This window comes from Podarcis liolepis, assembly GCF_965112155.1.
Source record: "Podarcis liolepis genome assembly, chromosome: 12".
NCBI classification, from domain to species: domain Eukaryota; kingdom Metazoa; phylum Chordata; class Lepidosauria; order Squamata; family Lacertidae; genus Podarcis; species Podarcis liolepis.
The window spans coordinates 23,086,806-23,113,384 of NC_139563.1; the positions used below are offsets into that span (position 1 = coordinate 23,086,806).

At 43.2% G+C, this 26,579-nt stretch overlaps 1 long non-coding RNA gene across 1 annotated transcript in view; it reads left to right on the forward strand.

Annotated features, from left to right (window-relative positions):
- Positions 1-26,579, forward strand: part of LOC310689699 — a 40,301-nt gene that overhangs the window by 9,325 nt on the left and 4,397 nt on the right. Inside the window, exons 4-6 of the long non-coding RNA XR_014517587.1 lie at positions 2,658-2,752; positions 5,932-6,030; positions 9,541-9,632. This is a non-coding gene — a long non-coding RNA (uncharacterized lncRNA). The remainder of the gene's footprint in view (positions 1-2,657; positions 2,753-5,931; positions 6,031-9,540; positions 9,633-26,579) is intronic.

Genomic DNA, 26,579 nt, shown 5'->3' on the forward strand with positions numbered 1-26,579 from the left:
TGTACTAACTTTAGTGAGAAAGCTCAAGCTAAACACTTGTCAAAGTTGTTCTGCAGGGACAGGGAGGACAGAAAAAGATCTGGTCCACCAGGCATAAATGTTATCGGTAGCCTTATACACCATTTCTATACCAGTGGAATAGCCACTGTACCTTACACATAGTCAACTCAGAAGGGGGAAATGAACAAATAAAAGAAACAAAAATGTTGTAAACATAGCAGACATGCCCACAGCATCCCTAGAAACATCACCAAAGCCCACCAGTTGGGCACTGGGCCAGTGATGATGGCCACATGCCCCCCACATATAGGAAGACAATGACATGATGGTGACGGGAACACACCCCTTCATCACCACACACACACAACGCAAGATGACACCATGGGACCCCGCCCCAGCTGCCCCAGTGACCTTGTCACTTACTGCTGCCACCAGTCCCTACAGATAGACATTCGAAGCCTGTCAGGCTGCCATAGTTTGGTAGGATAATGCACTATGGAAAGGGAGTCTGTAGAACACAGCACCTGCATAACCCCTTGGGAAGGGGATTCCTGTAGTGTAGAGCACAAACATATCCCCCTATTCCCCTCTCCCCAGGAGATACATCGTGTGTGTGTGTGTGTGTGTGTGTGTGTGTGTGTGTATATATATATATATATATATATATATGCAGGTTTTGGTGTCTTCGGGTGTCTTCCCGTGTAAGAGTTGGGGTGTCTAGGCGACGTTTCGACGAGGTCTCACTCGTCATCTTCAGGCTGGTGCTTTCGGCTTCTTGTTACTGGAACAGAGCAGGATCTCAGTGTTTGAGTTCCTATAAATACTGTTGAGGGGGTGTGGTGTATAGCCTCCAACGTTCTGGGCAGAGAGGAAGTTCCCAGGTTAGTGTGCCTTTTCTTCTTTTGTTCCTTAATTACTTGAGGGATATCAACCACACCAGACCCAAACCCAGACCCTCTCCACAGATAAATTACAGACACCATCCAGTAGCCAAACCATAGTGGCACCTCCGGATGCTGCACCCCCCTGCAATCCCTACACAGATCTGGCTGGCACAGGGCACAAAACCACAGCTCGCCCCTATACACGAAGCCAAGCCAGAGCACAACTAAGTGCAGTACAGCCATCTTCTCAGAAAAACTCTTCACAAGCTCAAGAGGTCAAGACACGAAAGCTTTAGCAACTAATCCACACTTAATGACCCACCTAAGTGGTACTCAGAATATCACTCAAGAAATCACTCAAGATATCCCTCAAGTAATTAAGGAACAAAAGAAGAAAAGGCACACTAACCTGGGAACTTCCTCTCTGCCCAGAACGTTGGAGGCTATACACCACACCCCCTCAACAGTATTTATAGGAACTCAAACACTGAGATCCTGCTCTGTTCCAGTAACAAGAAGCCGAAAGCACCAGCCTGAAGATGACGAGTGAGACCTCGTCGAAACGTCGCCTAGACACCCCAACTCTTACACGGGAAGACACCCGAAGACACCAAAACCTGCATTCCTGTACCCGTGAAAATCTACGAAAGCAAATATATATATATATATATATATATATATATATATATATATATATATATAGTATAAGATATGAAAAATCCATGCAAGAATAGTGGCTTAGTGGTTGCAAAATTGGTACCAAGGGTGCCTATACAGTGATACCTTGGTTCTCAAACGCCTTGGTACTCAAACATCTTGAAACCCAAACACTGCAAACCTGGAAGTAAGTGTTCCAGCCTGTGAGCTTTTCTCAGAAGCCGAACACGCTCCTTTTTGAGTGTTACACTTCCGATTTGAGTGCCACACTTCTGCTTTGAGTCTGTCTGCTTTTGCTGTTTATTTTGCGTTTTTGTGGCTCTTTTTTTGTTTTTGTGACTGCGTGGAACCCAATTCAGCTACTGATTGATTGATTGTGTGACTGCAGTACATTGTTTATTGCTTTCATTTTATGGATCGATGGTCTTGTTAGATAGTAAAATTCATGTCAAATTGCTGTTTTAGAGGTTGTTTTTAAAAGTCTGGAACGGATGAATCCATTTTGCACTACTTTCTATGGGAAAGCGCGTCTTGGTTCTGGAACGCTTTGGTTTTGGAATGGACTTCCGGAACGGATTAAGTTTGAGAACCAAGATACCACTGTATTAGGCACTGCTCTTTCAGAATGACTATGCACATTTGGTTATCATGACTCAGTGCAACACCTGAGTTTGTAAGGTCTTTTGTTAATTGATAGGGAGGTAAGTGGTATGGTTAGCCACATATAATAGCCATATCTGCTATTATTCATATTTGCAGAATGGGCACAATTATCAGAATAATGCAACTACCTGTGCTGATTAGTACCACTTGTATATAATAAACTGAGTTATGTGAGCAGTGAGTCTTTATTTGATCTTCTTTTTAACAACATTAAGATTCATAGCTTTGTAAGGAACCAGAAATAATTTTGTTTTGCGCTATATTCATTACAGTGCAGCTCTCTGCATCACTTAGGCAAACTATTGAATGAATGAAGGATTATGAGCTTGGGAGATACAGCATGCTTAAGGAGATGCGGTAAACACATGCAGAACTCAAATTTGAGCCCAAGATTTACTGGCTAATGGCTTATGTTCTTAACCTCTTATACTGATTTTTTTATTATTATTCCAGGCTCCTAACAAGTTTCCAATGGTGGTTGGCAAAAGTGGTTAGAATTAGATCACAAAGACAAAAAGTTAAAAGAAAATCCAACCAGCTTGTTTCTGGTAAGTCTTGATTTGCGTGTGTGAGGTTGGAATAGTTCAGGTCACTGGAGAACTTAATCTAATTTGATATAGAATATATGTCAGAAAATTGGTTATTAAATATTAGTGGTTTCTTCTCTCGTGTTCAGCCAGTTTTTATCTGTTGTACCCATCTCTATTTTTAAATTGGTTTTTGTTGTGTAATTATATTAATTGCCAAAGCAAAATGGTTATACCCAACCTATCTGCAGTCAAACTACCTCCCAAACCATGGTGTTGGCTGGCTTAATAGGCAGTTTAAATAATGTCAAATTGCAGGAGTTTATTAAGCTGCTGTGATAATGTACGCAAAGCGCTTTGAACATTTAAAAGGTGCTATATAAATGCTAAGGGCTAATAGCATTTATTCCCATGAAATAGTAATGACTTCTTGGAAACGAAAGGATGATTTATTCAATTTATACTCTGCAAATGAGTAACGGGGGCTGATGAATATGATAATGAGGAATAGATCGGTTTCAAATCCCTCTGGGATTTGGGTCAATCTTCAAGCGCCGTAGGACACTAACCCCAGTCCTTAGCTGTAGAGACCCAGAGATGACACAATGGTTAATACATGCTCTGAGCTTGCATATTCCCTAAAACCAATGCTGAAAGTGTGTGTGTGTGTGTGTGTGTTAGTTAACCAGCCTGACAGGGCCCTGGATGCTATTATTTTCCTGATTCTCTCCAAACCATCTTAATAGCAAACCAATTGACACCCTTTCATTTCCGGTTCTCTTATTAGTTTCCCTGCCTCTCCCTTTCATGCCATTTCCCTTCCCCAATGCAGTTTTTCTGGTGAGGTCAGGTGATGGAGGCATCCCCTGCTGTTTCTGCCCATTTCCACTGCCTGTGAATTAGCTCTTGGGGAGGCAGCATTTCCTGTCAGTGAGTGACAAGAGGTGCTGTATCTGACAAGATGAATTCATTCTCTCTTTCTCAGTCCCTCTCTCCTTTCTTCTCTTCCTTTCTCGACCAGCCTCTCTCTACCTCTCCTTTGTTTTTAATTGCTTTAGTCCTCTCCCTCTTTTCTCCTTATAATCTCTCTTCATTTCTCTCTCTCTTCCCCCCCTTTCTATTATCTCTCCTGCCCTCCTTTGTATTCTTTCATTCCCAGCAGGGCTCATGCATACAAATTGACCCCCTCCCAGCCAGTAATGTGACCAAAGCTCTTTGTGGCTCCTACAATCTCTATGGTAACTGTTCAGGGGTGGTGGTGGTGTGGGGCGGGGAGTGTCTCAAGAGTGGCGGTGTAGACCCAGCACTTAGGCCCAGATATTTTTGTCCCTCCTCACATTGCAGAGCATCCATACGGATCACCTGGCCGCTCTTTTAAAAAAACCACAGCTGTTCTATTTTTCATTCTTTGTGTCAATACCTTTAAGGAACACTAATGGTAGAAAACCCCCCACAAGGTTTTGGGGAGGGGTGGTGATATGCAAATCTTTTCCCCCAGATAGAAGATATGTTGCCTTCAGAATTGTGTTTCACTGGGCAGAGCTTTAAAAAAAAAGAAAAAAGGATTATATCGAATAGGTACCATCCGTCTATCATCCTAGAGAGAGTGGCTGCATTCAAAGGACAACATGTGTTTATATTTCGGCAACAAGCAGCAGCAGCAGCGAGTCTAAATTGCTCAGAGTCTAAATTGCTTGTGGGGGGATTAAGTCTTTAAGAGGTTTGGATGCCTTTTCATCAGAAATGTGGTTTGAGTTATAGTTTTTAAAATACCTGTGAATCAGTTCTACCTTAGCACTTGAAGCTGCTCTCACTGCTGCTTTAATCTTCTTGGCTGCTGCTTATAAGTGATCGGTTTCCTTACAATAAGTAAATAAATAGATGCATAACCTGCTAAACATTGCCTGTACCTTCCTAGTAAGCCATGCTGTGTCATTGGTCTGTTTCCAAGAGACAACTCTGTGGGTGAAGAGACTGAAAATATGGCTTTGAAGAATAATATATTTTTTGCATTCTTAAGATCATGTTGTACAGGTTAATTAATCCTTGAACAGCCTGTCATCCTGACACAAGCAGGGTGGTTAATATGTCCCCCGCAATCCTTACAGTACATGCATAAGGGTGCAGAGAGGATAATAATCTGCTTTAGCAATCTTGTGTATGAAACCACAGGACTGCCATTTCTCCCAGATTAATTGTTATAAAGAGGAAGGTGGAGACCTTGTGTATTAGATTTCATTTGGAGCATTAATTTCCATAACCAATGACTAAAGTGAAATGGACACACCGTGAATTTGACAGAGGTGGATTTCAAATATCACTTACCTCTTAACCCGGCTCAAAGGGTTGTATTCAGAGTCTATCCACTGAACTTAATGAGCCTCTTAGTAATGCCCATTAACTTCAGTAGGTCTACTCTGAGTAAGGACTAGCACTGAACACCACCCAACCAAAGCACATGCGGGAAGTACTCCATTTGAGGATTCATGCCCATCACTGCATCCCTTCTGACTGAAAATGTGGAAAAGTATTTTATAGTTTAACTCTGGGCAGATTCTGCATTTCCTCCCTTTTCTGTGTTTGTTTTATTCATCCCAGGTTGGCTCTTACCATTTAATACCAGATATCACTGTAAGAAACATAATATTTATTAGGCAATTAAATTTTATTGCCTCCACCACTGCTGGGGGGGGGGGAATCTATTAGTAAATCCACAAAATCTTTCACTGCCCTGTCACATACCACAAACCACATGACATTCAGCACTTGGTGATTTTATACTGATCTTTAATTAAGGACATTAATAAACACCAGTACTGCTAAAATAATCTATAGATAATGGGAATGTTTAATGAGCCACATTGTCCTAATATGCAGGCAGTTTCTGGCAGGAGAGTCAGCAGTGAAATAGTTAACATTGTGGGCATTTAAGTGGTCATAATTAACAGTCTATTAACATGAATAGGGGAAGTTCTCACTTTGGACAGCTATTGTTTCACTCTCTCTGTTTACAGACTCCACTAGACAACATTGCATAGCGTTGCCTTTGTGTGTGTGGATTGTTTAAAAAGGAATCAGGAGAAACAGACATTTCATCTTAAAATTAAAACCAAACCTAAAAGGCTGTACATAGCAAAATTATCAATCTTGATGCTTCTTTTATTTTCTTACATTTGTACCCCACTTTTCTTCCATCATAGGATCCCGAGACGGCATACATGTGGCCCCAGAGAAGTCCCCTCCAATCAATGCTGGGGTAGACCAGACCTAGACCTGCTTAGGTGCTTAGGCTCAGTAAGGTGACAGCCTCCTTTATTTTCAAGCCATGCCCTGTGTCCCATAACACTTTCTGTAGGAAGCCTCAGCAAACTTTTTCAGCAGGGGGCCGGTCCACTGTCCCTCAGACCTTGTGGGGGGCCATACTATATTTTTTTGGGGGGGGGGAAATGAATGAATTCCTATGCCCCACAATTAACCCAGAGATGCATTTTAAATAAAAGGACACACTCTACTCATGTAAAAACACCAGGCAGGCCCCACAAATAACCCAGAGATGCATTTTAAATAAAAGGACACATTCTACTCATGTAAAAACACGCTGATTCCCAAACCATCTGTGGGCTGGATTTAGAAGGCGATTGGGCTGAATGTGGCCCCCGGGCCTTAGTTTGCCTACCCATGGAGATCCATGTAGCCTAGTGTTTCCATCTCTGATTGGCAGCAGCTCTCCAGCAGAGTTAATCAGCACAGTTGACCACCCTAGCTGCATTCAACAGGGAGAGCTTGCCAGCCTGAGACAAGCCCCTTCTCCCCCTCCAGCCCCCTCTCTTGCTTCTTCGCTCCCTCCCTGTCAGACTGCTGCTCGATTCCAGCAGCCCCTTTCTGTGGCTCATCCCCAGCTGAGCACAATGTGTGTAATATAGCATATCTGCATCCTGAAAATTTTGAGAAAAATGCAATAACTTCCCTCTCTAATATATTTGGCCTAAATTATTATTCTGATTTTCATTTTATTAATTGAGTCTCTGCTCAAAGTACCCAGAGCAGCATGTATTATAAAATGCAGATAACAATATAATGAAATAATGATAGAATGAATGAAAACATGAATCTAGCTAAAATCTGCAGTAGAACTCCAGATGTAAACCCATTTATGCCCCCTGCCCAGCAGTAGACAAATACAGTATAAGCTATTATTATTATTAGTATTAGTAATTATTATTATTAGGAGATAAGCTATAGTAGAGACAGTGCTTGTCTGTCTGCCTAGGCTGATAATCTAAAGGGACCTGAGATGCTGCTTGTCTTGTGATGTTGTTGCACTGCCCTGTTTGTTGAGGGCACAGGCTCTCCCTGGGTGGCATGCTGTCAGAGCAAGGGTCTTGCCCTCTAGCTAACCTGGCCAGCAGTCAAGGGAGTTTGCCAGGAAGACAAACAGAATGTTAGAGATAATTAAGAAAGAAAGAGAATACAATACAATACAATACAATACAATACAATACAATACAATACAATACAATACAATACAATACAATACAGGGAATCAGTGGTGCATGCACACTTTTTGCACTATGCGTTATCCTGGTCTGCTCAGAACAATTAGCCAGTCCTTGTTAAGTAAATTATTCCTGGTCATAAGGACGCCATTGCATATCCCGGATTATTTATTCTGGCTTTCTATGATCCCTTCCACTTGTTCTATATTAGTCTGCAGGCAGCAGACTCTGACCTTGATCCAGCGCCATAGATCACCTGGATCTTTCTGGGAAGTTGAGTCCCTGGTTAAGTCTAGGTCTCTAGAGAATGCAGATGTGGCTTTCATTTCGGAATGTCTCCCTTGCCAACATTGCTCACTAACAGATATATGAAAGCAGCAATTCAGTAGGAGCTTGAAGATTTGGCAACGGGAAACTGCACCTGCTGAATGTTTGCCTGGCATCAGACTGATAAAAGGACAGCAAACATCCTGAGGTGGAGAGTAGCAACCTTAGCTTAGTTCTGAAAAACTGACTCCTTGGTGTATTTTTCTATCAAGCCTAAAATTCCATGTTGGGCATTGGGATATACCAGGACATTTCTTCTCAGTACCTGCGAACTGGCTGGGAAGTGCCTCTGAACATGTGTAAGGTGCTTTTTGTTTACTGCTGGGAGATTGCAAACTCCTTGGGGCAGGGATTGTTCCCTCATGGGTTGAATACACTTTATAAATAGGAACAATGCAGCTTTGTCCCACACACCAGAGGTTAAAAGCCACAGGGCTTAGTTCAGAATATATTATTTCCATATAGGCTTCAGCCCTAGCATTTCTCTTCTTCCAAACTAACATTGCCCTCTTGTATTTGATTAAAATCCCTCCAAGGTATAAGGAACTTGCACAGGTGGCAGAACAGTCCTGAGAATCTGCTGCTTGAGTGTTAAAATATACCTCTGGTTTGCCAGCCTGCCAGGCAGGTATTGGTTGAGTTGACCTTGCCCAATCCCATCAATCCTAGGGCTCCCCTGTGGAAAAAGTGAATCGTATCCTATACAGTGGTACCTCAGGTTAAGTACTTAATTCATTCTGGAGGTCTGTACTTAACCTGAAACTGTTCTTAACCTGAAGCACCACTCTAGCTAATGGGGCCTGCTGCTGCTGCTGCGCCGCCGGAGCACAATTTCTGTTCTCATCCTGAAGCAAAGTTCTTAACCCGAGGTACTATTTCTGGTTTAGTGGAGTCTGTAACCTGAAGCGTATGGAACCTGAAGCATATGTAACCAGAGGTACCACTGTACCATCCTTCTCTTTGTTCTTACCGAACTGTTCTTTTTGGGGTTTTGTTTTATATATTCCACTGATACATACAAGTGGAGCCTGCAACTATATGTTGCAGTGTAGCTTACTCCCGTTCATCATATTAGTCAGCCCTTTCCTGGATGACTCCATTCCATTACTCTTCCCCTCCGGCTTTCTGTTCTACCCCACTCAGTCAGCATTTTGTGGTTACAGAGTACAGTATGCTTGGTCTTCATTGTTCTGCCTTGGATTCCCCCCACACCATTGCCTTAGAGCAGTGGTGTCCAAACTTTCTTCAAAGAAGGCAAGATTTGATGGAAGTGAAGGGCCGTGAGGGTCAACCGGAGGGTCAACCAAAGTTGTTGACCTTTTATTGAAGTTGTTGAGGTTTTTTTTAGGATTTTACCCCAGGAAATAAACTGCCATAGGGGCCGGATTAAACCAACTGGCTGGATTAGGCCCCCGAAATGGACTTTGGACATTCCTGCCTTAGAGTCACCCCCAAAATATTTTGGTATACCTGCAAACCTTCAGGATCCCCCAAAGCCTGCTGGTATGTCCCTCATGTGGGTGGCCATTGCTATTTTGGCTGCAAAGGATTCACCCATGGAGAGCGGACTATACTGGAGGTTTTCAGTCTTTTTGAGTCAGCTCAGTTGGTTGGGGCGTAGTTGGTTAGAGCGTAGTGCGTTAACCTGTTTCCCCAAAGGCAACCCATACAGGTAAGGTTGCGGGTTCGATCCCCATCTGGGACAGCTGCATTTTCCTGCATTGCGGGGGCTTTGACTAGATGACCCTCAGGTTCCCTCCCAACCCCACAATTCTATAATTCCACAGCTCCCTTGACCAGCTACATTCTTTCTGCGGCTTCCCTGTGGACAGTCTCCAGCACTGCCTTATACCTGTTTAGTCAAATATGTTCAACTGAGTTGCATGGGGCTTGCTCTTACTATGCACTGGACTGCTTTTTTCTTCTTCTTCTTTTTTAAAGTCAGTCATAGGGAAGCAAGAAATAAATAAATTTTCCAATTAACAGGTTTCTGGCCCATTCCAGATAACACTTCAAATGCATTGAAAACCCTACTTCTTTGCCAGCTTAACCTGTTTCCCCATAGGCAACCCATACAGGTAAGCTTTACAGTGCTTCTGAAAGATGCTCTGCCTTAGATTTTGGAGAGGCATCATGTGAAGGGAAGCCCTAAGCTGGAGTCTCCCATGCATAATTCCTCTCTGTGTGAGGTGCGGAGAGCTGAGACTCTCAAAGGTGGTGTGTTAATTGGGCATCATTTTTTTATCAATGTAGTGCATCTGTTCCGCTCTGTGCTGTTCATCTGTCTGTTCCTCCAATCTCTTTGGCCTGATCCCATGCCAAGCAGTTCAGGCAGAAGGCTATGGCAATGTGAATGATTATTTAATGTATTTTGGGGTGTTTCTTACGTGAACTGTGTGTTGATTTACATGGATCCGTTACACTAATATGAACTGCAGCTTGCTCTCGAGACTGTGCAGGATAATTAACTCTTATGCCCGTGAAATGCATTCCCCTTTAGGTTAATGTTTTACAGTTGAATAAAAAGGGGTTTCTGACCTCTTCATTTAGATGAGATGAGGACATGGCCATCGTTTATGAAATAGGCAGACCATAATGTGAGATTTATTGGGACAGCTGCAGCTTCTGCAGTCCATTTGAGACATGCAGAGAGTATGTTACTTTCCCTTCCGTAGTACAAATGGATTCTTCCAGGGCTCCTTTATGGCAGAGATGTCTGCAATTTGCTGTTGTTTTATGGAATATAAGATGCTGCCTTATGGCAAGTCAGACCATTGGTCCTGCCTAGCTCAGTATTGTATACAGTACGCTGACTGGCAGTGGCTGTCCTGCCAGATTTTAGACAAGTGTCTAAAGTGAACCAATGTAGAGATGCTGGGGACTGAACCTGAACCTGGGACTTCTTGCATACAGTGGTACCTCTGGTTAAGTACTTAATTCGTTCCGGAGGTCCATTCTTAACCTGAAACTGTTCTTAACCTGAAGCACCACTTTAGCTAATGGGGCCTCCTGCTGGTGTTGCACCGCCAGAGCACAATTTCTGTTCTCATCCTGAAGCAAAGTTCTTAACCTGAGGTGCTATTTCTGGGTTAGCGCAGTGTGTAACCTGAGGTACCACTGTACAAGCTAAGTGGTCTAAGAAGGGCCCTGCTCTTGTAATGTGAGGGTGGATCTGAGGTTTGTGCTACTGAAAGAGAGGAAGTAAATATTATTTAGGACACAGAAAATAACCAAAGGAATTATGAAATTCTGCAACCCTTGCAACTTCGGATATCAGTCCTGGTGCAGTGAACGTACAAATTGATGTTAGCAGGGGCAACCCGAGTTTTTTTGCTACCTGAGGTGAAATATCCCTCTGCCGCCCCCACAATGAGTGAGGAGACTCCATAAGGGCTCCCCCCCCCAGAAGCCCTTATGGAGTCTCTCCTTTACCAGGGAGAGAAACCCTGCCACACTGCCCAGTGGTGGTAGGAAAATCTTTTCCAGATCCCCAGCCCTTTGTCTGACAGTGGGCATGGGCGTGGCCAAGGGGGGGGCAGGGACAGGCAGCTGCCCCCCCCCCAATATATATATTTGTAAAAAAATACATAGCAAACTGAGGTTCTGTCCCCCCAGAAAAAGAAATATTTTGCAGGGTCTCTTTCTGTGTAGTGTTTGGAAAGAAACACATAAATGCATATCCTCCTATTCAAATTTACATGCAGAGGCCAAAAAAAACCCAAGTCCTGTGAATGACATTCTGTCACAGAACTGGGCTCTCCTCTCACTCCCACAAAAAGACACTGGATGTTGCTGTGACAACCTTTTTCCTTCTCTCTAACAGATTATGGTCATTGTTTTGCATCAAAAGAGTATTTGCATAGCAGAAATCTGTCTTTAATTACCTCTAAAACAGCTTCAGAAGGGTTTCTGTTAAGAATTTGGGTGTGTATGTGTGTGTGTGTTTTACTTTTAAAATTTATTCTGCATGAAATTATCTTTTTTTGGAACATTGTAGAACATGGCACGATCCTCTGGGGAATGAATGACTGACAGAAGCCATACTGTTGCTTTTGTGGATAATGCCAGTTACATTACAGGCAAGATGGCTGTCTCCAGGAAGTGGCTCTGAGTGAGAGAAGTGTGTCTGCTGCCTGTCTGGTTTCACACAAAAGTCTAGTGTGATTTCTATGTAGCAATGTGCTTTAACTCTTCTGTGCTGCTTTTTTTACACACCAATGGAACCATTCCCTAGAGAATAATTTCTTATCCACTGAGTCATACTGGTCCAGAAATTATTCTCTTAATAACAGACCTGTGTGTCTTCTATTGCAAATGCTGAATATTTGTTTGCTTCTTTCAGAGCTGCCGAAGGCTCAAAGCTCATTAGTCACTACAAAAACCGAGAGATGGGAGGTTTTGAAAGCTGAGTTTTTACACTGTAGTCCTATGATTCTTCAGAAGTAACTCCCACCATGTTCAGTGAAGCTTACTCCCAGTATGTCTTACTTAAGTATGCATGGGACTGCAACCTATATGTAACTGCTCAGAAGTAAGGCCCAGTGGGGCTAGTTTCTCCCAGGAAAGTATATATAGGACCACAGCCAAGCAGTGTGAAATTCTTGGGGTTTCAGGTGCTTACCCAGGGTTTGTGTTTCCTTCAGTAATTAGGCACAGCAGAGACTGTGGCGTCTTTATAATATATGGCTTTATTTACACACATATACAACCTGCACCTAGATGGAGGGATGGCAGAACATTCACACATCCTATGAGGATCTGGCTTCGCCCTTAAGGGAAGCAAAAAACTATCCTCTGCAACTCTTAGTTTCACCTGTCATCCCTATCTCACATGGAGTTCTTCCCCAAACGACTCCAAGGACCTCCCCCCCCCCAGCCTACATCATTCAAAGTTGAAACCCTAAACGTGGCCTTTGCTTCTTCCCACTAGCACCCCACTCCCCCCTGCTTGGCAATCCTGCCTTCTGATAGTTTCCTTGATGGGCCATTACTTTGCTTTGTTCCTTCATGACTTACACTCAAACAGGCCTCTCTCTTCTTAGCATAAGCTGAACCCAGGAATTTCCGTGTTTGGCACAGTTTAATCAAACCTTGATTAATTATAACTTTTATTGATTCCAATAATTATGGGGAGTCTGGCACCCAGGAATTTAGGGGAATCTGCCCCCTCCAAACCTATAATAGTATCTTATGCTTTCGGTTTCACCCATTTTCTTCTAGAGCAAATTTGGAAACATTCATACACAGTGTCAAGCCTGTACATTATTCTGTGGCAGTGTGTAATACAGATACATCATTAGGTTTTATATAACTGGCATGCATATTTGCTCACAAGCAAGTTCCACTGAGTCCAATGGGATTTACTCCCAGGTAAGTGTGCAAGGGGTTGGAACCAAAACTATGGCTGACATATTGGGAGAGTCTGGAACCTACTTATGAATGATCATGCATAGGATTGGATTCTGTGTGCATTAATTCCTGGTGCTATTTACATTTACAGTCATACCTCGGGTTGAGCGCGTTCGAGTTGCGCTCCGCGGCAACCCGGAAGTAACGGAGTGCGTTACTTCCAGGTTTCGCTTCTTGCGCATGCGCAGACGCTCAAAATGATGTCACATGCAGAAGCGGCGAAAAGCAACGTGCATAGAAGTGCCATCGCTAGTTACGTTTGCTTCTGGATGCGAACAGGGCTCCGGAATGGATCCCGTTCATATCCAGAGGTACCATTGTACTCCACGATTATATAAATAAAAGCACCATTGCTTAAAATCATATGTAGTACAAGTTGCAGACCCTTAGGGATAGGCAAACCTGTCCGTTTCCATTTCTCTCAGATTCTCATTTTTCCATCCTTAAATTCAGTTCCACAGTTTCCCACAACAGTTTGCAATTTTTTTAAAAAAAGTCTTCATGAAAATTCATCAGCATTTTATTGTGAATTTCTCTTAATACACACATTTTTTTGCAAAGTAATTTAATCTATTATGGTGCATTCTTGTAATTTTCACCAATATATGTATTTTTAGCCATACTTATCCCTAGTATATGTAATTTTTGTACACATTGCTTGGCTGGAGAACTGCACTGTAAAATTAGGAGAGGTGCAAATCACAAAGGATGGCTGCATTTCAGTTTTGTATTTTGTATCATATTGGAAAGTGCCAAATAGGTAGGTTTGCCTTTAAATGTGAATGGAATTGGATTTCTTCCTCCGTCACTAGATACCACAGAAGTTCCATGAGGAGGGAAAAGTGGGTTATAAAATGTACTAAAAGAATATGACAGGCATCAGCATGTGTAATGACGAACGTTCTGGAAAACTGCCGGCAGAATATATAAAGCCATTCACATTTATTCTGCATGCTTTCTCCTGCCCATGCAGAATTGCTTATGAAGAGGCCTTCACTCTTGCAAATTCTACTGAAGGTTTATTGGGCACTGTTTATATATGAATGCTCTTGAATGGAGGTGGAGCAGCAGTTCGGCTTGCCAAGCCCCTGTCCCGCTTGATCTCATTGATAATGGAGCCGAGTGAATAATCTGGAAATCATTTATGTCAATAGCCTGTTTCTCTGCCTGTGCAGTATTTGTCATTACACCACAGTTTCCACAGATTTATTCATTTTTTTCCTGTTGTCTTTAAATTTATTGGACTTTCAGGCCATAAATATTTCAGATGTATGTTGTCTGATTTACAGTCTGATCCAAGTCAATGGGGCTACATTGGCCGAAATCCAAGTTCTTTGGCTTAATTGGGCCGCGAATTGAACTGCCCATTTTTATTGGACAGGCTTGTCAATTGGCACTCTCCGGTTTCATGATTGCATGGAAACGTAAGAAGCGCAAGTACATTTTGCAGTGTGCGTCTGTGTATGTGTGTGTTTGTGGGGGAAAGAGAGAGAATTTAAACTTTTATGCCTCCAAATGAATTCTTTTGTGTTCCTTTCATTGTCTCCTGATCTTCTGAGAGTGAGAATTAGCTGTCAACTTTCACTCGGTATTTAAATCAGTGTGTTTATCTCCGCAGACTTGTTTATTTCCACTGGAGACAAATTGATGTCACAGCTGGTCTTGCTTGTTTGAAAACCCCTTGGTGCTGAGAGCTGCTGAAGCAATTTCACCTATTGCTAGAACATGTCAGGAAATGGAATACTTACAGCCTTAGTGATTTCCAAGCAGCTACCAAGTTTGGCTGCTGAATCACAGGAATCATGCCCCATCACAAAGTTGCCCATTCTTGCTGAATCCTTAAGCCTACCTTGCTTATTTTGAAAAGGCTGCGTTGTTAGTCACAGAGAAGGGAGATTTGTTGTGTTTTATGCTTGTGTTTCATCCCCTCCTGGGGATGAAACGAATGACGTCTAAAGGCTACTGAAGCCATGTCCACATCAGAGGAAATTTGAGAACCTCATGCAGACTCTGCCAGAGCAGGACTAGAGTGGGATGCGTCTTCAGATGTAATGCAGTTCTAACCCACGATGCATTGTAACATCTGAACCAACCTCATCCTCCAACAAATAATGATTTGCCATCAGGCCAGGATTTAAGACCTTGTTGAAATCTCGTTTGCGAACCATACTTTGGGCAAAATCATAGCTTGACATTGCATTTGAACTAATCAAACTTTATGATCTGTGGGGCAGTTTAAGCCTACCTATAGCTCTCCCTCTTCCTCCTAAAAGGTATGGACCACGAGGACAGCAAGTAAAGGTAAAGGGACCCTTGACCATTAGGTCCAGTCATGGCCGACTCTGGGGTTGCGGTGCTCATCTCGCTTTATTGGCCGAGGGAGCCAGCGTACAGCTTCCGGGTCATGTGGCCAGCATGACTAAGCCGCTTCTGGCGAACCAGAGCAGCGCACGGAAACGCCGTTTACCTTCCCACCGGCGTGGTACCCATTTATCTACTTGCACTTTGATGTGCTTTCAAACTGCTAGGTGGGCAGGAGCAGGGACCGAGCAACAGGAGCTCATCCCATCACAGGGATTCGAACCGCGACCTTCTGATTGGCAAGTCTTAGGCTCTGTGGTTTAACCCACAGCACCACCCGCGTCCCAGGACAGCAAGTAGTTGACTGTAATTCACAGGCTGAAGGAGCAAGCCTTTATAGGATGTAGCCTACCTGTGTCGTAAAGCTACTTGTTCATTGTAAAAGGGAGCTAATAGGCTGCTTCATGGATTAGCAAGTCTTCATTCTCCTAGCTGAACCATACACACATTTGTGACACCAGGCAACTCTGGGCTGAGTGAGATCCAGCTGTTCAACCCCACTCCCTTGCCTCTGATGATCTTGGTGGGAGCTTGGTGGCAACAGCCAGCAAAGGAAGACTGGTTTCCATCATGGGCCGAGAGAAATCCAGCTGTCCAGCTCCATCCTTGGAGGACCTCAGTGGGAGCTGCTGACTGATATGTCACTAGTAAAGGACAAGGACATATATGGATCCTGTAATTTCTGTTCCTGTGCTAGATTTGGGTGTAGTTTTATTTTGAGCATCTTTTGTAAATAGCTTTCACGGCTAGAAAGCAGAATAACAGTATCCTGTGGTATGATCTTTGCCTTTAATACCTAAATAGATTTGGTGAGCACTTTTGAAGTTCAGTTGTAACCCCTACAACATGGTAACCTTCTTTATGAACCCCAAATGGACTTGTTTCTAGAGGCTAGTTTTATGCCTAACTCCTCTTGCTTTTACATCTGCTTTGAAGAGAACAAACTTGTCACATTTTCCCTGCCTTAGAGCACAGCTATGTAGAGGACAATGCAGCTGATCGTGACTTTCCCCCCTCTGCCCTTTCCTCTTTTTCTACCCTGTGCCTCACTGAACTGTTTGGCAAGGAGTTTCCTGTGCACATTTGCTTTGTGGCTGGCTAAACACATGCAACTATCACCGCAAACAAGATGAAGTGTTGTGTTTGCTACTGGAATCATTTAAACTGTGTACACACTATATACCTTTAGAGCACACTCAAAGCACGTTCTTTCCCTCTAAGAATTCTGGGTACAGTTAAGAGTTGCTGGGAATTGCTAGTGCAGAGAGCGGAGGCTAGTCTGCTTGTGGGGGCAAACTACCACCAGCGTTTTACCCTCTGCTTGCAGGATTTGCACTGGCTGCAAATCTGCAACCCGGTCAAGTCGGCACTAGCCTATAAATCCCTATACAGCCCAGGACCAGATCACTCTGGTTTGCGGGAGAGTTTCTCTTGCAAGTTCCCAAAATCTCAGAAGCCTGTGACTGCCTCTGTTCTGTGGAATCACATTCCTGTCAAGGTACAACAGGCACCCAGAGGATTGGCAGTTGAAATCAATGGAATATGCCAAATTGGCAAGTTTAATAAGTAAAATTAAAAATCAAGCTGAGGCAAAATTTAAGGAGAATTGGAAAATGTTTGTAGATTATTAAAAAATAATTGCAAGTAGCCTTAGAGTAAAAACAGCAGTAAAATTTAAATTTGAAAATATTGTGGAGAAGATAAGGCATAGAATAACCATAATGTGCAGCATTATTTGGTAAATTGGGGAAACCATGGAGGTGGGGGGAGTCTAAAGCCAAGTGATTGTAAACTGGAAATGTTGTAAATTCTTTTGAAATATATAAATAATTTTTTTTTAAAATGCAGCAGGCACCCACTATCTGTACTTTTCAGAAATAACCAATACATTTTTGTTCCAACAGGCTTTCCCAGCCAGATAAATGTGTCTTTACCACAAATCTCCACTTGTTAGTGTTTTTGTTTTGTTTTAAACATATTTGTTGCTTTTAACTGTTTTAAATTATCTTATATGTAAATTTATATGGAGATGGTGGTTTATAAGGCAATTTATTATTATTATTATTCTATATTTATTTATACCCTGATGTTTCCCCTGACGGGATTCAAGGCAACCTACAGAGAAAAATCAGGCATTAAAATACAATTAGACATTGACAGAATTAAAAATATATACATGTATAAAATCTATTTAAACCATACCAATAATTACAATAGGAATATCATGGCACCATCCTATTCAAGTCCCAAAGGCCTATAGAGCAAGAAAGACAGTAAAGAGAGAGCCAATCTAGCTTCTTTAGGGAGGGAGTTCTGAAGTCTGGGAGCAGCCACTGAGAAGGTCCTCACCCATGTCCCCACAAAACGTGCCTGTGAGGCTGGTGGGACTGAGAGAAGGGCCTCCCCCAGAGATCTCAAAACCCAGGTAGGTTCGGATGAGGGAATACAGTCTTTCAGATAGCTTGGACCTAAGCTGCATAATAAATCAATGATAGCTTTTCTACTTTATTAACAAAGTGGGTTTGGGGTTTTTTAAGTACAAAACTTTTTCAAGGTTTTGGAGAAGGTGTCCTAGCGACATCACTGGTGCTGGCCAATCAGTGCCATGCTTCTGCTGTGAAATTGATGTTTCCTTCTTCCTGCTGCCCCAGGGCCTAACCCTGGAGGAGAATAAGTATATTTGAAGTGAATTGTGTTGAGGCTGCCATATGGCTCTGTACATGCTTCATCCTTCTCCCAAAATTTCTTGTTCTGGCTTGCTTCTGAATATGGCATCAGCATTCATACAACTGGCTCCACATGTGGCAGCACAAACATGACGCACCTAAAAGCACAGTGACCACATGCAAACAGGGTCATTTGCTCAGGCTCTTGTTTCAACAGAATGTGGTTGGGATTGCAGTGTTTAGTAACACATGCTTGGATCTTTAATCTTAGATCTTTAAACCTTTCAGACATTCTTAAGTGTTTGTGCACTAGTTAAGCAGAATAAATTCTACTGATATATATAGAAAGTTTAATTTTATTTGTCTCAACAATATAGGAGCATTAACTGGACTTATTGTGAGCAGCTAAACGTTAATTTAGGAGAAGAAGAGATCATTAGCTCTACTTCAAGGAGGAACATTACAGTTTAATGAGAATTAATAATTTTGCAGTGCATAGGAGCATATTGCCTCAAGCAAGGCATGTTGCAAGCACAGTATTACAAATAGCTATTTAAAATTAATGCCCCGATACTATCACACATTGCTAAATTTTCCATAATGATTTTATGCTGTTCTTGTAGGTAAAATGTATACTCAGGTCACACTGGACATTAACGAATGCTTTTAAAACATGGGCACTTAGATCTTAAACACACTAATTGAAAATCCCATTGAAATCAATGTGACTTACTTACAGGCAATGTGGCTAGGTCTGAGGTTACTGTCAGTAATCTATAAATTACATGAGAGTCAGGCTATTTGATTTAAGTCTATTTAGTTCCACTGAATGCTTGAATTCCTTAGACCAGTCTTCCACCACCTGTGGTCTTCTATATGATGTTGGACTACATCTCCCATCATTCCTGGCCATTGGCTATGGTAGCTTGGACTAATGTCAGCTGCAGTTCAAAACATTTAGACGGCACCATGTTAGATCCTCCATTGCTCCATAATCTTAACTTTGATTCATGCACACACCCAGACAGACCACTGGAGATGACAGCAAAGGGGCCATGGAGCTGCCCTGGGCATTTCTTATTACTCATCTCCAACTCAAAATTCTCTCAGGATTGTTGTTGTTTAGTTGTGTACGACTCTTCGTGACCCCATGGACCAGAGCACGCCAGGCACTTCTGTCTTCCACTGCCTCCCGCAGTTTAGTCAAACTCATGCTTGTAGCTTCGAGAACACTGTCCAACCATCTCATCCTCTGTCGTCCCCTTCTCCTTGTGCCCTCCATCTTTCCCAACATCAGGGTCTTTTCCAGGGAGTCTTCTCTTCTCATGAGGTGGCCAAAGGATTGGAGCCTCAGCTTCAGGATCTGTCCTTCCAGTGAGCACTCAGGGCTGATTTCCTTCAGAATGGATAGGTTTGATCTACTTGCAGTCCATGGGACTCTCAAGAGTCTCCTCCAGCACCATAATTCAAAAGCATCAATTCTTTGGCGATCAGCCTTCTTTATGGTCCAGCTCTCACTTCCGTACATCACTACTAGGAAAACCATAGCTTTAACTATACGGACCTTTGTTGGCAAGGTGATGTCTCTGCTTTTTAAGATGCTGTCTAGGTTTGTCATTGCTTTTCTCCCAAGAAGCAGGCGTCTTTTAATTTCGTGGCTGCTGTCACCATCTGCAGTGATCATGGAGCCCAAGAAAGTAAAATCTCTCACTGTCTGCATTTCATCCCCTTCTATTTGCCAGGAGGTGATGGGACCAGTGGCCATGATCTTCGTTTTTTTGATGTTGAGCTCTCAGGATTATGAGACAGAATATTCCTGATGGCATCTAAGTGGTATAAACTGCGGAAACACTCTTGCAGCTTCCAGTGACAGCAGGATACTCCTGGTGGTCTATGCTGGCTCCTGGTTGTCCATGTGGCAGACCTGATCTTATGGGTTCTACAGTGTGCACATGGCTGGCTACTCAAAAGAGAATGTGGGATGATCTCCTTCTTTATTTCTTTTTAATTTACTACCTGCCCTTCACCCTGGGTATCTCAACCTCTAATGAAGACCCCAGTGACACAAAGTCTGAAGATCTTAAGGGGGCCCCCTGTCTCCAGTGCTACTTTGGAGACCTCCAGCATCTCTGGTGAAGCAACAAAAGGCTCATCTGCAGCAGAGGACCGGCAGGGACCCTGGCTCATCTGGATGATGATGATGATGATGATGATGATGATGATGATGCACATACCACTTACTTGCCAAAATGGCTTCTAAGTGGTTTACAATCAAAAAGTGGATACAGATATAAAACTGTAGCAGCTCCTTCACCTGTGCAATTGGAGGGAGAAGTTGATCCCCTCTGTGCCAGGGATAATCAGTGTCAGAAAGTGCAGGCGCAGGCAGTCCATTGTTGATGGAAGGCACACTTCGAGACCCAAAAGAACCAGGATCCTCGTGGCGGACAAGATGCAAGTGGGAAGGCTGAAAGCTGGGGGTGAGGGCAACAGTACTCTGCCTACCTGCGATTTCTAGCAACACTTATTCAAAGATGTATTGACTTCTCCAGAGATCCATGCAAAGTGCAGCTCTACTGCATTTCTAGTCTGGGTGATGGTCCCAGTCCTGGTTGAAAGGCAATATTCAGAGGCCAGCCATGATCAGAAGCCATGCAGTCTTGCTGTGGGGTTCCTGAGTGGAGAAGAAAGCTAGGACCAACCAGATAAGCACAAGAGAGCACCCCACTTCAGTCCATGTGAAGAAGCCAACTAGAGACAGGCGGGTGGATCTCATTTCACCTCTGGCAATGAGGCAATGTCCTTCACCACAACCAAGAGCAGCAGGCTAGCTCAGGGCAGCACAGAGCAGGCCAGTTAACACACACAGACACACACCTGTCCTCTAACATTGGGGTGGGCAAGCTCTCACCCTCCAGATGTTGCTGAACTGCAACATCCCTCCTGACCATTGGCTGTGCTGGCTGGGGCTGATGGGAGTCAGGGCCCAACAACATCTGGAGGGCCACGTGCTCTAACACCTTGATGCCGCTCCCCCAGGGCATCTACCGCCTGAGGCAGCTGCCTAACTCTGTGTCATGGTAGGGCTGGTCCTAAGAGCCGCAGTGCTGTCGGCCCCACTTCCTTTAATCTTTTAAGGTTGGGTTATTTGTGCTGTGGTGCATGCAACAACCCAGTCTGCAAAGAGGGCAGTTTGCACGGGGCTCAAAGTGATGTTGAATCCAATGGCAAAGTCCTGTCAGTTTCAAACTGGGAGCAATTCCTGCTGAAGTCTTGGTGGAAAAGCTGACTTGAATCCCATCCTTCTGGCCCCCTCCTGCCTCTCCTGTCACCCTCTCCCTTTGGGGCACTGCTATATACTTGGGCACAGAACCATGACACAAATTTGCATATGCTAATTTACAAATGCCTCTGGGCAAACAGAGGTGGTGGGTGGGAGGAGCCTCCCAAACACCATGCTTTGCAATGTGCCCAGATGCCCTGCAAGCAGATGAAAAATAATAATAATAATAATAATAATAATAATAATAATAATAATAATTATTATTATTATTATTATTATTATTATTATTATTATTATTTTAAAGAGAGAGCATGGGGGGCTTTCACAAAAGATCTGGGGCTGCAGCTTTCTCCCTCTTGCTGAGAAAGAGAGAAAAACAGACAAGTGGTTTCCTCACCCTTTTCCTGGAGCTTAATTAGCTCCTGCGTGAGTCCCCATTGTGCAAGCTGAATGCTGCGGCAGGCAGGAGGAAGGGAAGGGAAGGGTGCCGCATCTCTTACTCTAGCTTATAAGGCAGAGAAGATGGACCTTTTTTCTGTCAAGTGATGTATTTTATCAGGGGGCTAATGTGTCGAGTGCTGCCTGCTTGCAGTGGGTGTGGCCAGAGTTGAATGAAGCCAAAGCCAGAGTTGCGAGTTGGCTCCCCCTTCTCTCTCTCTTGGTCTTGGTCTTGGTCGTTCTCTACCACCTGTCTTCTCTCTCTCTTCCACCCTCTCACCCCCCGCCCAATTTCTCCCCTACTTGCCAACTGCATGAAAGTAGGCCCAGGCGCACTGCAATATACCGTTTTTTTTTGCACCACAACACTCACTTTTTTCCTCCTAGAAAGTAAGGGGAAATGTCTGTGCGTGTTATGGAGGAAATGCCTATGGGTGGCGGGGGGGATCTGCTGCAGTCGTGAGCAGAGGATCCATGGTTCCCCTTCCTTCCCTCCTCCGTGGCAAGCTCCTGTAAGCAGAGTGTAAGCAGCTCCTGTCCGGTTGGTTCCTTTAAAGCAAGCAGGCTCTGTGTCCCTCTCTCCTCCCCACTCAGCTCGCTACATAGCAGCAAAGTTTTTCAGCTCGCTAAGCCAGGGATGAGCGGGGAGGAGGGAGAAAAGCAGAGCCTGCTTGCTTTAAAGGACCAAAGCGGGAGAGGAGAGGAGCCTTCTCCCCTTATACCCCTCTTCTTTATTAGCAGCATGCTTCTCCACCCACCCCACGCGTGCTCCTTCTCCCCTTAAACCCCTCTCCTGCATCCTTCTCCACACAGCCCACGCGTGTTCCTTCTCCCCTTAAACCCCTCGCCTGCATTATTAGCAGCATCCTTCTCCACACACCCTACACGTGCTCCTTGTCCCTTGAGTGCTTTTCCTTCCCTCCCCACTTAAAACGTGGTTACAAAGCACGGATGCACATGGATCCTCTGGATTTTTGCACTGGGTCACCCCAAATTCACCATCAGAGCACCCACTGTTGCCTGGGGCTGCAGTGGTGCAAAAACGTGGTTACAAAGCATGGATCCACATGGATTTTTGCATTGGGCTGCTCCAAACTCACTGTTAGATCACATGTCTGTGGCCACAGCATGAACCACAAAAATCATACATCCACTGTTTCGTTTAGAATATTTTTTTTCTTGTTTTCCTCCTCTAAAAACTATGTGCGTGTTATGGTCGGGTGCGTGTTATAGAGCGAAAAATACGGTGCTCTCCATTACAACTGTACATGCAGATAAACTTAGAATGTGCTGCTATCATAAGACAATACTTGGTATGAAAAGTTGGTCTGCCCTACTAAGTGAGCCTTAGCAGCCTGTGCTACTGGACCTGCGGTATACAGTGGTGCCCCGCAAGACGAATGCCTCACAAGACGAAAAACTCGCTAGACGAAAGAGTTTTCCGTTTTTTTAGTCGTTCCGCAAGACGAATTTCCCTATGGGCTTGCTTCGCAAGACGAAACGTCTTGCGAGTTCTTGCGAGTTTGTTTCCTTTTTCTTAAAGCCGCTAAGCCGTTAATAGCCGCTAAGCCGCTAATAGCCGTGCTTCGCAAGACGAAAAAACCGCAAGACGAAGAGACTCGCGGAATGGATTAATTTCGTCTTGCGAGGCACCACTGTATCAGTAAATGTATGCGGACAAAGAAGGAGTGTGGTGGGTATTGAAAGGGGAAGGAGCAAAGAAACTAATGCATGCTGGTCACAGAGGACATGTCCTTCATGTGTACAGGTGGCAATGATTTAACACCTGCTCATGCTGTCTGCAGAGTGTTCGTGTATGGACACTTGCAAAGCAATGTCTACAAGAAGTGCTTTTTGAAAACCCCAAACCATAGCGCTTAAAAGGCTGAAGTGTGTACACAGCAACATTCTCTTCTGTGCCGGGATTTAATGCCACATACAGACTGTTTAGCATAATTGGTTAATCCAGGACTGTCCTTCAACCTTCCCCCTTTCTGTCCTCGTGGTACCGTGAATAAAGAAAAAAGGGTCAAGCCAGAGTTATATGCTGTTTTCCCCTTTGGGTTAAACCTGGTCCATAACTTTGGTTTAACGTTGGTTCAGGATTTAATTAGAGCACACCAGGCACCAGCAGTTGTGCCCTAAATCATCTTATCACCATCTAGCTACTTAATCTTATAAAATGATTAGCATCTTATTACAGTTCTTTATTAAATATTGATGCCAAAGGTTTTCCATTCAGCATTTGCAAATCCTTTTAGTCAATTAACAGTGGAACAAAAAGCATTCCATTACGTGCAAGAGCTACTGTAATTATGTTTATTTTGTACATTAGTACAGTGTGTTTAAAATATGTATGTTTGTGTTTGTGTGCAAATGAATATACATATGTAACTAAATGGGTACCATGATAAGGCCCAATTTTCTTCACTTACAGATATATTCACTTACTATATATATATATATATATATATTTGCTTATTGTCTTTCTTACGTATTTCTAAGGGAATTTCTGCTGGGAAAGGTTTTGAACAGCTCATACATTTTCATCTGCACTAATCCCAGTATAGCAAGAAAAATACAGAAATGATTAAAAGTCAATAGCAGAATAATTGCTGGTTGGATATGGTTCATGTTGTTCACAAGACAATTTTTGGCCCACTTGTTATTGTTGTTTTATCTGCACCCCTATGTGTGTGCGTGTACCCCCACCCCCACCCACCCTTTCCAACTGAGGACAAAACTTCATGTATCCAATAGAGTGAGCTATTCCATGAAACCTTATGCCACAATAGATCTTGTTAGTCCTCAAGACATAACAAAACTGTTTTTTGTGTTTGCTGTAATGGGTGAATGTAATGGATTTTTTTCGTGACCACTACTGGAAAGCTTTCTATAGATGTGTTTATACATGTACGGACAGAATTATTTCCCTCTTCCATTGATGGAAATAACTGTGCTAATCTAAGCAGCTAATTAGCAGTGGTAATTAATTCCTCTTAGTAATGGAAATGCATTCTGTGTGTCTTTATATGGCATGTATGTTTCTTAGTGATCCCAACGGCTGCCAGCTCCAGATTTTGGGGGGGCCCTTGTGTCAGATGCCTTCAATGGGAGCCTCCCTCCACTCTCTGTCCGCCATCATCTTATCTCTCTCCCTCTTGCTGGGCCCAATTCTCACTGCTATCTAGGGGGAAAGGGCAAGTGAGTGCCCTTTGCCTGGTTCCCATCATTCATTGTGCTATCCCTTAAGGACAGAGGGAGAGAGAGAGCTGCTAAGCAAGGAGTAATGGCAAGTGGAGCAGCAACAAGGCTCTCATGATCAGGCACTGGGGAGTCCTGCTCAGTAGCAGGTGCCAGCAAAGCTAACTGCTGATGCTGGCCTTGAATGCAACAGCCCCTGTGCCCTGACAGCAAAAAACACAGGTTTTTCCATGGATGTTTACTGGGTTCCATACTTTTTCTCAGAGGCCACTTAAGGTTGTTGCCAGGGGTGTGTGTGTGTGTGTAAATTTTTTTTATTAAATTTTCTTTTTTACAATTTGAAATACTCCTTTTTACATCCTTAAGATATCAATGACTTCCCTTCTTCTCTTTCCATGGTTCATTTTACATATCATAAATCCCTGCATATTTTATAAAAACTCTACCATTCCGTATTCCATTATTATGTCCATCAAAACATCTTCACACTGTTGAATTTATCTTAATGCTGCCAACGTTTCCAGCTGTACACAGTTATTTCCCATATATTCAATAACCATTTTCCAATCTTCTCCAAATGTATGTTTTTCTTGTTCTCTTATTCTAGAAGTTAAGTCTGCAAAGCTGCGCATAGTCTGTCAACTTAAGTTGCCGTTCTTCTTTGATTGGGACCTTGCTCGTTTTCCAATTTGGGGCTAACAAAACACGGGCCGCAGTAGTGGCATACATAAACAATTTTTTTTTGACGCCTGGGAATTTCAGTCTGAATTATCCCCAGCAAAAAGGACTCTGTTTTTTTTTTGGGGGGGGGAGGAACAAAACAACCCTGCAAGTAATAGATGTACTGCTTTCTAAATTTCCCCCCACTGGAAAACTTTGACAACCACAACATGCCATCCATTGATTTGTTCAATGATTTAAAATGTCTTGGTAGATTAAAAAAGAATTGCTCCTTGTATGTGAGAGAGGAGGCAATGATTGAGATGATCCTTGTTGTACGACACATACATGAATAAATATGTATAGGACTGCATAACTAAAACACATAAATGTATTTAAAATAAACAAATTCAGGCCACCTTTAAGGACAAATCCTTGCAAGGCCACTTAAGAGTTAAAATATGATCACCATTTCAAAATACCTAGTACATAATAAAAACCAGCAATTATTTTTAAAACACCCCTCCAGCCCAAACTACACAAATCTAACAGAATATACAATTCAGAACCACCAGCAGTGTCATAAAACAACCCTAACAAACCACTCCAGGAAAAGCCAAGGAAAACAAATCGGTTTTTAAGGCCCTCATAAAATGAAAGAGTGATACTCAGCTAAGATTTCGTTAATCTGGCGACAACCTTAGAATCTGAAGATTGGCCCAGCACACAAATCTACTGGGCTATGCATCTGTAATGTACAGACATTTGTTCTTCTGACTCTACTGTCGTTCCTTTTACATGAAAATAGCATTATTCAGAACCGGGGAAGACTCTCAACCCTCCCAATTTCATTTTGTGGCAGTCATTTGGGGACTTTACAAAAAATCAAACTATTCATTGGGGCAATGAAGATGCCCCTATCAAAGGTTTAGGTATACAGTGGTACCTCGGGTTACATACGCTATGTATGTATATATGCTTCAGGTTACACACTCCGCTAACCC